The sequence below is a fragment of the Hyposmocoma kahamanoa genome, unplaced genomic scaffold (genome assembly GCF_003589595.1).
Source record: "Hyposmocoma kahamanoa isolate Upper Pololo Valley unplaced genomic scaffold, ASM358959v1 100021, whole genome shotgun sequence".
Lineage (NCBI taxonomy): Eukaryota > Metazoa > Arthropoda > Insecta > Lepidoptera > Cosmopterigidae > Hyposmocoma > Hyposmocoma kahamanoa.
The window spans coordinates 17,242,608-17,243,171 of NW_020653200.1; positions in this window are offsets into that span (position 1 = coordinate 17,242,608).

Sequence of the window (564 nt, forward strand, 5' to 3'; positions counted from 1 at the left end):
TTGTTCATAAATAAGTTTATAATAACTGCCACAGATTTTTTCATCCGCCCTTTCTAGTAGTAATAAGCTTAGAATAATAACGCATAGAATGATAGTTTCATATCAAACGAACTGTCACAAGTGAGGCAAAAACCAAATTCATGTAGGCGTAAACAACTTATAACTACACTCGTCGGCACTCACACAAATATACAAATAATGATGCTATGGAATAACATTTCCCTCAAAAGTGGGGAAATTGTATCTTGCTTAACTCATCATTAAGTTAAAGGTGCCTACAGATTTGCGCGACATTGTCGATCAGGTGCCTACAGATGTGCTCGATTTTGTCGATCGTTACTGTCGATCGACAATGTCGATCAGGTGCCTACAGATATGCTCGGTTTTGTCGATGAAAAACGAATATAGCACTTATTTGTAAATCCAAGATGGCGGACACGATTTTTCAAAATATGCTATATGGGTATCCTTTTCGAGGTATTTGGGGATGTTCATTACGTATATGGCACTCATTTCCAAATCCAAGATGGCGGACACGAGTTTTCAAATAAATGCAATATGGGT